Source organism: Schistocerca nitens, chromosome 5 (genome assembly GCF_023898315.1).
Source record: "Schistocerca nitens isolate TAMUIC-IGC-003100 chromosome 5, iqSchNite1.1, whole genome shotgun sequence".
Classification (NCBI taxonomy): Eukaryota; Metazoa; Arthropoda; class Insecta; order Orthoptera; family Acrididae; genus Schistocerca; species Schistocerca nitens.
In genome coordinates, this window is record NC_064618.1 from 693,673,897 (window position 1) to 693,687,846 (window position 13,950).

A 13,950-nucleotide genomic window follows, 5' to 3' on the forward strand; every position below is an offset into this window, starting at 1 on the left:
ACAGACTTGTGCCAGACATCACTTCGCTACAATCACGGAATCGACTGCCTTATGAGCTAAACTGCTAGGGTATTTATGGAGCGAAGTAGTAGTTAATGTCTGTCTGACGTCATTCGTCATAACCATACAGGGCTTGCTATTACATAGGTATCAGAGTTTCCCTTCTGCTCTACTTGCTTAAGGAGTTTTTTATAACAAAGAACTGATTCGTAAGAGCCTTTCTTTCGTCGCATACGAAGGTGGCGACACCCTGTTTGGTTGCATAGTCCAACTACGTTCTGCTGAAGTGTGCTGCCTGGCTCGCCAGAAACGCTAATATGTTTTGCCCTGACCCAGTCTCGGTGGCAGAATGTTTTCATTGCCGCCGCCACGTTTCGAGATTGCTGTAATTTATAGAGAAAACTTCGCTCTGGTCTATACAAGGTTCGCATGCGACACTGGTGCATTTGTCATTGATACTGTCCCATAACTCCTAAATAATGAGCTCTTGCATGAGCAGCTGTAGGTGACGAGATATATGACATACCGCTGCACTAAACCTTTCCTCAGCACTTCACGTTTTTAAGTATTTCGTAGCTTATCACGGTACACTAGATATGCTTTAGTGCATAACAGAAAAATTAGATGAATTGTAAAACCGGAACTGATACTTTTATGAGTTGTCTGATGGTGTTTTATGCTGTTGTTGTTGTTGTGGTCTTCAGTCCAGAGACTGGTTTGATGCAGCTCTCCATACTACTCTATCCTGTGCAAGCTTCTTCATCTCCCAGTACTTACTGCAACCTACATCCTTCTGAATCTGCTTAGTGTATTCATCTCTTAGTCTCCGTCTACGATTTTTACCCTCCACGCTGACCTCCAATAGTAAACTGGTGATCCTTGACACCTCAGGATGTGTCCTACCAACCGATCTCTTCTTCTAGTCAAGTTGTGCCACAAATTCCTCTTCTCCACAATTCTATGCAGCATCTCCTCATTAGTTACGTGATCTACCCGTCTAATCTTCAGCATTCTTCTGTAGCACCACATTCCGAAAACTTCTATTCTCTTCTCCATGTTTCACTTTCATACATGGCTACACTCCATACAAATACATTCAGATAAGACTTCCTGACACTTAAATCTATACTCGATGTTAACAAACTTCTTTTCTTCACAAACACTTTCCTTTCCATAGCCAGTCTACATTTTATATCCTCTCCGCTTCGACCATCATCATCTGATCACCTAATTTAATTCGACTTCATTCCATTATCCTCGTTTTGCTTTTATTGATGTTCATCTTATATCCTCCTTTCAAGACACAGTCCATTCCATTTAACTGCTATGTCTCTGACAGAGTTACAGCGTTGTCGGCAAGCCTCAAGGTTTTTATTTCTTCTCCATGGATTTCAGTTCCTACTACAATTTTTTTTTCTTTTCTTTACTGATTGCTCAATATACAGATTGAATAACATCGGGGATAGGCTACAACACTGTCTCACTCCCATCCCAACCACTGCTTCCCTTTCATGCCCCTCGACTCTTAGAACTGCCGTCTGGTTTCAGAACAAATTGTAAATAGCCTTTCGTTCCCTGCGTATGACCCCTGCCACTTTCGGAATTTGAAAGAGAGTATTCCAGTCAACATTGCCAAAATGCGAGAAACGTAGGTTTGCCTTCTCTTAATCTATCTTCTAAGGTAAGTCGTAGGGTCAGTATTGCCTCACGTGTTCCAACAGTTTTACGGAATCCAAACTGATCGTCCCCGAGGTCAGCTTCCACCAGTTTTTCCATTCGTCTGTAAAGAATTCGTGTTAGTAATTTGTAGCTGTGACTTATTAAACTGATAGTTCGGCAATTTTCACACCTGTCAACACTTGCTTTCTTTGGGATTGGAACTATTACATTCTTCTTGAAGTCTGAGGGTATATCGCCTGTGTCATACATCTGCTCACCAGATGGTAGAGTTTTGCAATGGCAGGCTCTCCCAAGGCTGTCAGCAGTTTACATCGATTGTTGTCTGCTCCTGGGACCTTGTTTCGACTTATGTCTTTCAGTGCTCTGTCAAACTTTTCACGCAGTATCATATCTCCCGTTTCATCTTCATATATGTCCACTTTCATCTCCATAATATTGCCCTCAAGTGCATCGCCCTTGTTTAGATCCTCTGTATACTTCTTCCACCTTTCTGCCTTCCCTTCTTTGCTTAGAAATGGTTTTCCATCTGGGCTCTTGATATTCATACAAGCGGTTCTCTTCTCTCCAGAGGTCTCTTTAATTGTCCTGTAGGCAGTATCTATCTTACCTATCTTATCCGTTGAGATATATGCCTCTACATCCTTACATTTGTCCTCTAGCCATCCCTGCTTAGCCATTTTGCACTTACTGTCGATCTCATTATTGAGGCGTTTGTATTCCTTTATGCCTGCTTCATTTACTGTATTTTTATACTTTCTCGTTTCATCAATTGAATTCAATATCTCTATATCTCTTCTGTTACCCAAAGATTTCTACTAGACCTCGTCTTTTTACCTACCTGACCCATTGCTGCCTTCACTATTTCAACTCTCAAAGCTACCGATTCCTCTTCTACTGTATTTCTTTCCCCTGTTCATGTCAATCGTTCCCTCATGCTCTCTCTGAAACTCTCCACAACCTCTGGTTATTTCAGTTTATCCAGGTCCCATCTCCTTGAATTACTACCTTTTTACAGTTTCTTCAGTTTTAATCTACAGTTCATAACCAATAGATTGTGGTCAGAGTCCACATCTGCTCCTGGCAATGTCTTACCATTTAAAACCTGGTTTCTAAATCTCTGTCTTACCGTTATATAATCTATCTGAAACTTTTCAATGTCTCCAGGCCACTTCCACGTATATAACCTTCTTTCATGATTCTTAAACCAAGTGTTAGCTATGATTTAAGTTATGCTCTGTGCAAAATTCTACGAGACGGCTTCCTCTTTCATTCCTTACCCCGTTCCATATTCACCTACTACTTTTCCTTCTCTTCCTTTTCCAACTATCGAATTCCAGTCCCGAATGACTATTAAATTATCTTCTCCCTTCTTTATCTGAATAATTCCTTTTATCTCTTCACACATTTCTTCAATCTCTTAGTCATCTGCGGAGCTAGTTGGGATATATACTTGTACTGCCGTGGTAACCGTGGGCTTCGAGTCTAATTTTGCTACAATAATGCGTTCACTATGCTGTTCGTAGTAGCTTACCCGCGCTCTATTTTTTTTATTCATTATTAAACCTACTCCTGCATTACCCCTGTTTGATTTTGTATTTGTAACCATGTATTCACCTGACCAGAAGTCTTGTTCCTCCTTCCACCGAACTTCACTAGTCCCCACTATATCTACCTTAAATCTATCCATTTCCCTTTTCAAATTTTCTAACCTACCTGTGCGGTTAAGGAATCTGACATTCCACGCTCCGATCCATAGAATGCCAGTTTCGTTTCTCCTGATAACGACGTCCTCCTGAGTAGTACCCTCCCGGAGATCCGAATGGGGGACTATTTTACCTGAGGAATATTTTACCCAAGAGGACGCCATCATCATCTATTAAAGCTAATTTGGCCACACGTGATGTCCTCTGAACAACAATTCAGCTTCGTGGCTGTCAACAGGTTGTACACTGCTGTCAACACTTCCTCGTATGACTTTCACGAGAAAGCACTCATGTCCACGATGAGTATCGATAAAGTGGATGAGGATCAGCCCTGTTGCAGAGCCTCTAACAACTATGCTTCTACAGCAGTAACCACCAGTCGTCCTGATTTACTAATTGTAGAGCCTGTATCTAACAGTGTGGCAATTACAATAGGACAAACATAGGGTATACATAATGTTAGTAATTGTGCAACAACTTTAACACTATTCAGTCTTTTTAATTAAGAGACAGCCAGGCGCACTCTTTGCATTCTCTGGCATAGTGCCCAAATCTCCTAAACTTAAAGCACGTGATAGGTGCCAGATGAGGACAGGGAGCACTATGCTCCAGCAAATTACATGCTTTACGTTTCACTGGGTGGATGTCTCTTTAATGTTTCCTCTAAACTTGTCCAAATCTATACCTGAGTCACCTTGCACAAAACAAACTTTGAGCCCCAAACGATAGTCTAACTGACCAGACGTCTTTACCCACTTGAACAGAAAACAGTCAAAACAGTTTGTTGTCACTCACGAAGCTGCGATGATGAAGGTGCATGCTTACTCACAACATCGCTCGACGTCGCTGTCTCATATGACATCAGATGTTTTTGCTAGCACATCTCTGGCGTCAGTTGTTATAGGCAGGCTGTCATGTAAACGTCAGTATGGTCTAAAAGTCACTGACACTGTAAATTCTCAGGATGACGCCTCAATATGGTGAGCAGGGCGATGGTGCGAAGCACGAGTTCCGTGACAGCCGTAAAATCAGAAATGAGTGACATAGATGTCGCACTCGTTTTAGCAAGAACTTGCCGAGTAGCCACTGATAGCATATCGAAGTTGTGTGTCGACCACGCGTGACAGAGCGGTGCTTAGGCATCACACAGACGCCAGACGTCTGCAACGCAGCCTCGGCAGAGTTGCTACGTCGGCAGCTTGCAAATGCTTTGCTACATCAAGGATTCCATTGACAACAAGATGAGAAAGCGCGAGAAATCTAACAATCACTGCAGTAAGTCCGTTTGAACGATTGCCGTTCGTTTCTGATCTGCTTCTCTTCGTATAGTTACGTCCGGCTGTACTTTATTTCTTCGCATCAAACTCGTAGGGCGATCATTTTCAGACTGTATGTACTTGCTTTCCATTGCTACCTTTTTTGATTTAATGTTTGGGAATTCACATAAAAGGGTCGGCCCAATATAATTATTTGTCTGTTAAATGAAATACAAACTGTCAATCTATGCACAATGGATAACGCATGGGATGGCTCAAGCAAACCAGGGAAGTTAGAGGATATTTGCCTTACAGTCAGACACGATCTATCTTTCATTGACTTCACCAAAATTATTTACTGATTGATCATAATTCATCAATTGGGGTAAGTAATGAGGATTCCTATCACGTGTGATTTGGGGTTGAAATTATTAGACTACAAAATTAAAGATATTCAATTGAACATACAGTTTATTGTGACATTAAGGATAAGGGAAAGAATGTACATAATGAAACAATTAAATAAATGAACAAATTGGCGCCCATCCCATTTGCAGAGGCTCACTGTACCGCACTACACTTACAGTAATGACTAATGTCTTGTATAAAGTGACTGTCACTGAGTACAATGTGACACAGTAATGAGACGAAACCAGTAGTTCTGTCTCAAGTTGACTCAAGTTGTGACATGCACGCGAGTGCTGACTATGAACTCAGGACCCCTCAAAGACGTCCAGGAGTTGTTGATGACAGCCGAGAGGATTCCCCAGGCAGATGACGCCCATTCAGGCAGTGGCTGAATAAGGCGTAAGATTGGCCAACAGACCAGCAGCTAGCGGAGGCGGTAGACAGTTGTACAGGAAGCTCGGTGATCCACATTGGCGTGGAGAAGTTCTCAGTGCAGGCCGCAGTCGGCAACAGATACTGATAAACCATTTCGGCCAGTATTTATACTGACTCAGCACCGTCCTCATGTGACTAGACACCGCTTCTACTCGCAATGACTGTGAAGCCTGCTGGGGTAGGTGTTTGCACAATATTTCAAAAAAATGGTTCAAATGGCTCTGAGCACTATGGGACTTAACTGCTGAGGTCATCAGTCCCCTAGAACCTATGGACATCACACACATCCATGCCCGAGGCAGGTTTCGAACCTGTGACCGTAGCGGTCGTGCGGTTCCAGACTGTAGCGCCTAGAACCGCTCGGCCACTCCGGCCGGCCACAATATTTCACAAGAATTGAATAAACAAGTGACTTCCATGTTCTTCGTAATCTTGGAGAACTGACATAGTTTGAAGAAATTCACATATAATGCCACGATTAATGGTGAATGCTCTGTAATGTACACTTCGAGAAATTCTATACCTTGCCAGTTTCAGAGAATGCAATGTATGACGCTAAAATAAATTACGTCGAAAAAAGTTGTAATTGAAACAAAATAAGTACCTACTTGAAAACTTGTCTTTCTGTAGGATAATAGAAAGTGGCAAGAGAAAAAACTTGTCTTAGACATTGAGTTCAGAGTGGAACAAATGAAATCCAAAATTGAAATGAGTGAGTTGGGAATTCAGTTCTCGTATCTGCCGTACTGATAACACAATAGCCCCAAATTCCTGGCCTTGGGCCAAGAAAATGCACTGTCATCTACACATTTCCTGAAAAAAGAAAATGAAGCAGCCTGAAGACACGGTCGCACATTTGCACACCATCAGCAGTTCCAATTCTCTGCGACATTTAGAATGGCCGCCAGTGTGCATTAGTGTTGTTCTACGTTTAGTGTTGTTATGAACCAGGTAGTGTATGTAAGGGGCCATGAACAGCGTCAGATATTAAATGCTTACTGTGAAGTACACGGTGATGCCACATACTCGTGTAAGACAGCGTCATCAGCACCTGCCAGAGATTGAAAAAGACTTCAATGTGGGTCTGCATTGATTGGAAAAGTTCTCATTGTGGGTCTGCATTTAGCTGGCTGCTCAAATCGTGCAGAATCCAGGTTTTTGAGGCATTTATACGTGACAGTTGCCTGATGGACACCACGGGAACGTAAGGGAATTCATACTCGCCGTAAAGATTTTGATCGACCACATCTGAACACCACGAGGGTGATTTACTGTACTCTCCACCAAGGACATCATAATCCCTTCACATCTGCGTCTGCCATCCGAGAACCAGTTATGCATACCCTGAAACCCTTCGTCATTCTGCAGGAATGCTCGGAGACTAGCAGCAGCTGGACTGTGGAATTACCGTCCCATACGTAGCGTGCCGTTAACACAACACAATCGTTAGCGTTCGGAGTGGTGCTATGATCAGGAAACATGGACTGCAGATGAATAATGTCACATTGTGTGCAGTGATGAATTGTGGTGCTGCACCATCGTAGATGATCATCGTCGGTGAGCATTCAAGCAATCTCGGGAGAGGTCCCGTTCTTCCAATGTTTTGGACAGACTCAGGGCTCTATTCCTGATATTAGAGTGCCTGAAGCCATCGGATATGACTTCAGGATACAACTAGTAGTGGTGATTGAGGCGTAGTACAGGAAACGGTGGGACTGCAAAGTCGCTTGGAGTTGTGTAGGAGTAAAGTATTAACCAACTCTAAATCAATTTAATCAAACAATTTAAAGCAATATAATAATTAAGAGTGCATGCACGAGAAGGAATAAACCAGGAAATAATGCTCGGTTTATCAAAAGTCACTTGATACTCAATTCAGTAAAACAATACTCTATGAAATACTCGCACCACTGGAACAGTCACATTTACAAAATGGGCGCGATACAAATACAAGAATAAGAAAGCGCTAATTTAATACACAGCATGAAAATCGATGATTAGCCCCTGTGATATCAATGACATCAAAGCTTTACAATAAAGCAGACTGGAATTATCATACTAAAATAGCAAAACCTGTGCAAAGAGGAGAACACAGGGATACCTGATCATACGAAAGACCCTACCTAGGTAGACACCTCAAGCTAACACTAGACACACATCATAAATAAAAATGTTGTCCCACCTAACTCTGACACCAAATATATTTCCAAAACGAAACAAAATGTGAAAAAATCAATTGGCCAGGGATGCACCTATGTGAGGGGCTCACACAATGTGCAGGCATACACAATCCATAAACGTAAACAAACATAACTTTCAACACAAAGTTACGTTTCTAGAGGTACAATTAGTGACAGTAGACTTAGTTTGAGTGTTCTAAACATAATATCTCCCGAAATACGGAGGCTTTAAAGGATGGCAACGGCATCACAGTTTCTGCCGCAGTGCTCAGAGCAAGGGTTACCCAGACAGCAGGCTTCAGGACAGTACAGGAAACTCGCATTATGGCATAACAGCATTACGGCAGGAACTGTGGCATCATTTCCATTACTTAAAATCTAAGTATTCCAAAAGGTACAAGGGTTAGAGCTGGGAAATCAAGCCTGCCCTCACTAATAACTGTACCCCTAATTTTCATTTCAGCAGAAAAACGTTCATGTGAAACTTAGAAAAAAGTAAGTTTGTGTTGAAAGTGATGTTTGTTTACTTGTACGGTCTGTAGGGTTTGTCCATTCCTGTCTGTTGTGCGTGTCCCTGGCACAGGTGCATCTCTGGCTAGTTGCATTTTTCACTTTCTTTCATCTCAGAAATATATGAGGTGGCAGTGGCAAAGCTAGATCGGACACCCTGTGTATGCACAATCAGCAGTAAGACAAAAGTCACTTGCACACCCTTTAGCAAGAAGGACAAAAAAAGCAACTGAAATAACAGGCAAGTTCTGCCTACAACATAACTCAAATAAGTCGTACCCTGCAGGTCCAGGCTTAACCGTGGCCAAGCTGTGTTTCACCATTGGGAAACACTGGATAATTAGGTAGGCAAGCGCTGGCACAAGAGTTTGCTTGACAATACAGCACTAGTCACCACGCTACAGTGCCTTCCAACTGTAGTAGCAGAAAACTCTATAGCAAGCACTTTCTCGCTCCCCACTACACCATAACCCCTGGATGTGCAAATCCAGCCGCTGTATGTATTTATGTATGTATTAAACCCGGGACCTAGAAACGACGGAGGGGCGTTTGACCGCGCGGATAGAAGGGCGGTCTAGTCACTGCATACGCATCCAGTCGGAATGATGCCCTTTGTTGACAGCCACACCCAGCCTCAGCTGTCCAACCACCCAGCTGCGTCGCTGCTCTGCCACGGTTCCAACTCTGGCTCCAGGAGACCACTCTGGAGTTCCAAAGTGCTGGCTGTTTTAGCTTTCTCTAGCCAATTCCGCCTGCTTATACCCGATGGCGACAGACGCCATCCATCCTGTGTCTGTACAGAACCGTGCTGACAGTGACACTTCCTGGGCTAATCACTCTATGCACCCCCTGGCGAAGCACCAGAGTCTTGTCAGCTGCTGTCCGTAGTGGGCCGGTGCTAGCACCAAGTTGAAGTTACCGCTTCAGTTCTGTGCGCCAGACTGTAATCTGTTCTCATACGACGCCAATTTCCAGCTCGCCTTGCACTCGCGTCTAGCAGATATGTGCAGCCTCAGGCGTTTTAGGAAGAGATGAGCGGCGTTTATGCAACTTGCCGGCGGGACGGGAAGTCAAGTTTGCCCTGAAATTTCTAATTCAGGAGCGTCGGAACAAAACCCGATACATCCACTTTTCCCGTATTCGCGTTTTTGAGCTGTAGAAGGGAGATATGGGAGTAATAATATATGCTGCCACAAAATAATTTTCAGCACAACGCGACGTCAAGTGTTTTATAGTGTGTTTCTTCTTTTTGTAGCTTGTGGAGCCATTTAGAGTCGGCCGAAGTGGCCGCGCGGTTCTGGCGCTGCAGTCTGGAACCGCGAGACCGCTACGGTCGCAGGTTCGAATCCTGCCTCGGGCATGGATGTGTGTGATGTCCTTAGGTTAGTTAGGTTTAACTAGTTCTAAGTTCTAGGGGACTAATAACCTCAGCAGTTGAGTCCCATAGTGCTCAGAGCCATTTGAACCATTTTTGAGCCATTTAGATATCACTATTTGTTACTTTCTGTATTAACAGGAAATGCGGATTTATCGGTTTTTGTTTCGGCGCTCCTCAATTCACGAGACATCACATGCTTCTCAACCCGCGAAGTTTTCTGCTCCATTTTTTTGAAAGACTGCCTAAATTAAAGAAATATTGAATTCTCGAACGGGTTGGATATGAACACCTGCCCTTTTTCAGCGCTAGAGGAAGAAAATTTACACTTGTTTTGTAAATCAAATGGTTCAAATGGCTCTGAGCACAATGGGACTTAACTTCTGAGGTCATCAGTCCCCTAGAACTTAGAACTACTTAAACCTAACTAACCTAAGGACATCACACACATCCATGCCCGAGGCGGGATTCGAACCTGCGACCGTAGCGGTCGCGCGGTTCCAGACTGTAGCGCATAGAACCGCTCAGCCACTTCGGCCGGCTAAGACATCATCAGTGGGGCCTATAAGTTTTGTTATTTTTAGATTATCAAAAGTTCACGTAGTGATTTTTTATATAAAAAAATAACTACTCACGATTTGCTGTGATTTGGTTTCCTCTCATCTGGCCTGGAGGTCGCTCTACCACTTTATTGCCGACATATAAGCACAGTTTTGAGTTTCGACCTGTTTCACACTTTTCATGTAAATAAAGAGGGGAAACACGTAATGAAGTTACAATATTTACGTTATTAAAAGCGCAGTGTCCGAAGAAATTGTTATATCGAGTGGCAAAATAATAGTAGTACACCACAAAACAGAAGGAGAAATATGGTGAACAGCTTACGGGATCTGGAATATACGAAAACGTAAATTCTGGTGTACTTCGGAGTTGGTGCAATCAGCAGTTTTCACAATAAAACCGTCAAGACTTCCAACTAGTTCAGCATGCTGTTCTTTTTCGTCTTTTCCTGCACTGGACACCAGAATCTTTTCTTAAAGACAATAGGGATGAGGTAAATTTGGAAAATATATTACATAATTGTAATATATGCAGAAGAACCAGTGAAGATATTATTATAACAACGCATAGTGAAAATCTGGGACATAGAAGAGCCATCAGATTACTGGACTGCAATTATAATACATCCATTAAAGAGAAAAGGAGCCAAACCAAGTTTAGACAACTATAGACGAATTTTGCTTTTGAATTTCACATGTAAAGTCATGTCAGGAATTCTATCAATCGTTGTAAAGATCAACTTGAACTGGAACAAGGAGAATGCGAAGGAGTATTTAAACGTTGGAGAAGCTGCCCAGAGCAGATAATCACTTTGAAATTGGTAATGGATTACTACAAAAGAAAACAAAAACAATAGGTCACAACCACTGCAGACTTCAGAAAAGGTTATGATTGTATCCACAGATCTTCAATGATGACGATACGAAGGAGTTTGGGCCTCTATGCCGAACTGATTAGAATGATAAACTTAAATCTAATGAACACCAAATCTAAAGTAAAGTTCAGAGAAGATATTTCTGAGACATTTAAGAGTAAAAGAGGATTAAGACAGCATGATGGTTTTTCAACTGTGCTCTGGAGTAAGTGATGTGGGAATGGTACAAGGAAAATTCTAAAAACATAAGAACTGGAACCAAAACTAATAAATCAAACTTAAACTGCTTCTGTTTCGCAAATGGTGTTACGTTACTAGCTAATAACATTCAAGAAGCCAGAAATCAAATACCAAACCTACAAAATATAGCACAAAAAACACGATTCCAGACGTCATTCGAAAAGACAGAGATAATGGTAGCAGATCCACTAGTGATCAACTACATAACAGTATATAACACGAAAGTAAAAAGTGTGGAATAATTTAAATACCTAGGAGCGATTATACAACTTGGACAAGAAATATGCTTGGCAAGTGGGCTCTGAGCACTATGGGACTCAACATCTTAGGTCATAAGTCCCCTAGAACTTAGAACTACTTAAACCTAACTAACCTAAGGACATCACACACACCCATGCCCGAGGCAGGATTCGAACCTGCGACCGTAGCAGTCCCGCGGTTCCGGACTGCAGCGCCAGAACCGCTAGACCACCGCGGCCGGCTTTGGCTTGGCAAGAAATAATTAACAAAATGATAAAAGCTCAAAAACTAACATGGTCTACATACAATAAAAATCCTTTATAAAAAAGAAACTAAATTAAAACACTACAAGACGGTGTTTCAACCAATGACATACGGAAGTGAAACTCTACTCAAGGTCACCCATAAAACTGAGCGAAGAATAGCTAGATCATGCGTTAATAAGAAATAATGAGAAGATGGACAGTGGCGGATAGTGCCAAATGAAGTGGTGTAGGGTGAACTAGAGTTCATGGAAGATACTATAGGGAAAAAAGGATCACTTGTTTTAGTCATATTAAAAGGACACTAGAAACCAGATTACCAAGAACAATTATAGAGAAACTTTTGAACGTGAAGCAACAAGCAGGCTAGATAAAGCAAATCAGAGAGGATATGAAAGAGCTAAAATTAACCCTGGACGATTTGCAAAACAAAACGAAAAATTTAAAGAAACAGAAAAAACATAAAAATAAGATTTAAACCAAACATAGTCAAACAGTAAAATGGTTACTTACAGGTGAGGAACGACAAAAAAGATCAGAACGAATAAAAAGATACTGGGCAATTCGGAATGAAAACCTATAGAAGAATACGACCAAGAAATGATTGACTGAAGTGGTCCTACGAGGCCGTAAAAGCAGAAGAAGAAGAGGATGAAGAAGAAGAAGAAATGCATATAAACAACTAATAAATAATCACAACTAGTAATTACTACAGAAACTTTTAGTTGACGTTGTGACACTACCGAAGATGAGAAGGCCACCCAGGCTACAATAGATAGCGGTACAAATGAGCAAGTCAGGACAGAAACGACAAAGAGCATAGGATATGCACAATAAGTCCCGTAGTTAGCCAGTTATTGTTACGAGGAACACAGAGTAGGGTATTCACGCTACGACAGCTTATATGGGTAGATTATTTATTTTTTCAGTCTATACAAAATTACCAAAAATTTTAATGAACAAAGCCAAAAAACGTAGTACATGATTTCCAAAAACTAATAAATTATGAACAAAAATCTTGTTTGGGGTGCTCAGGAGTCCTCTCAGATACCAAAGGTTTTAGTATGGGAAGCTCGCTAAAACTATTTTGGGTACAGCAGCTTTTTTATTGCCAAGCGCTGGCAATTAAAAACTTCTGTTGAAGGCAATTTCTCTTCTGATGTCGTTTCAGTCCTGACGTACGCTAATAAGGAGTACCTTTATATCCGAACGGAATCACAACATTTGAGTAGTGAAGCAAGCGATACCACTGGTTCTGTGCATGCGCAGATGCCACACTCCAACCCTTCGGAGGTCTCACCACCAGCCTTTCCGAGGGCGAGTGTGAACCCAATTCTCATGCCTGAACACGTAAAATAATTGTCGAAAACACGTTATCATACATCAATTTCAACGGGGATAGTGTGCAAGCTCTAAAACGTCGTATTTCAGTATTTCATTTTATGATAAAAGTTGCATCTTACATTTTTTTTTTTTTTTTTTTTTTTTTTTTTTTGCGCTCTCGGCCTCCTCCCCATTGCACCTCCTCTCCCTTCCCCACCTCACGTTACGCCACTGGTTGGTCCCTTTTCTTGATGGAGCACAACTGAGGGAGTTGCCACAGTGGTCATCCTGATTAGGATTTTCCATATTTTCCCTTAAGCGGATAAAATGGTTTCGTTGAAAAGGACACGGCTCCACCACTCTTCCCCAACCCAAGCTTGTTGTTCGTTTCTAACAACAGCGGATGGACGTTTAAGCATCCTTGTTTTCTCGATATGCGTTGAAGAGTAGCTTTCGTCATTGTTCTCCACATAGATTTAAAGATAGCTAAAGACTGATGGGGTCTTCGCACTATGACAAAACAACCGCACACTTGCACAAAAAGGAAGACCACCGAGGAGAAGTTGGGAACCAGCAATGAAAGGTTGGTTGGTTGGTTTGGGGAAGGAGACCAGACAGCGAGGTCATCGGTCTCATAGGATTAGGGAAGGACGGGGAAGGAAGTCGGCCGTGCCCTTTGAAAGGAACCATCCCGGCATTTTCCTGGAGCGATTTAGGGAAATCACGGAAAACCTAAATCAGGATGGCCGTACGCGGGATTGAACCGTCGTCCTCCCGAATGCGAGTCCAGTGTCTAACCACTGCGCCACCTCGCTCGGTTAGCAATGAAAGTGATAATGAGCGGTACACATAGACGAAGACAAACTAATTAATTAACCGGGGGGGGGGGGGAAGAGATTATG